General features: G+C 68.1%; 1 protein-coding gene across 1 annotated transcript in view; it reads right to left on the reverse strand.

The window, feature by feature from the left end:
- Positions 1 to 427, reverse strand: part of SCLT1 (sodium channel and clathrin linker 1) — a 143,433-nt gene that overhangs the window by 64,891 nt on the left and 78,115 nt on the right. The window lies entirely within an intron of this gene.

Consider the following 427-nt stretch of genomic DNA (forward strand, 5'->3'; position numbering starts at 1 on the left):
ACGCAGGGGGGTCTCCCACTGCTGCGTGCACCCTGGGGGAGGTATGGAGGGCACGTGCCCCCAGGTTCTGTGTGTGGGGCAAGGGTGAGTGGCCACTGCAGGCTGGGGGCTGTGCTGGGCCCCTCCTGGCATGGGAGCTGAGCTGGGCCTGCGCTCGGGGATGGTGGGGGTAGGGTGGATGGCGGCTACACTGGGAAGGGGGTTATGGGGTGAGCTACAGCCACCCCAAAATTCGCCGTAGCCCCCTGTAGCCTCCTCTCCCAGTGCTGCTGCCACCCATCGCAAATGAAGCCCCTGCCCAGCCCCACCGCTGGGAAGAGCCTGGCACAGCCCCTGGCCGTCAGTGCACAGCCCACCCTCGCTCTGCACACAAGTCTGGGGGGCATGCGCGTCCCCATGCCTCTCCTGGGGTGCGCACAGGAGCTGC

The sequence above is a fragment of the Gavialis gangeticus genome, unplaced genomic scaffold (assembly GCF_001723915.1).
Source record: "Gavialis gangeticus isolate Ggan-Ray unplaced genomic scaffold, GavGan_comp1, whole genome shotgun sequence".
NCBI classification, from domain to species: Eukaryota; Metazoa; Chordata; order Crocodylia; family Gavialidae; genus Gavialis; species Gavialis gangeticus.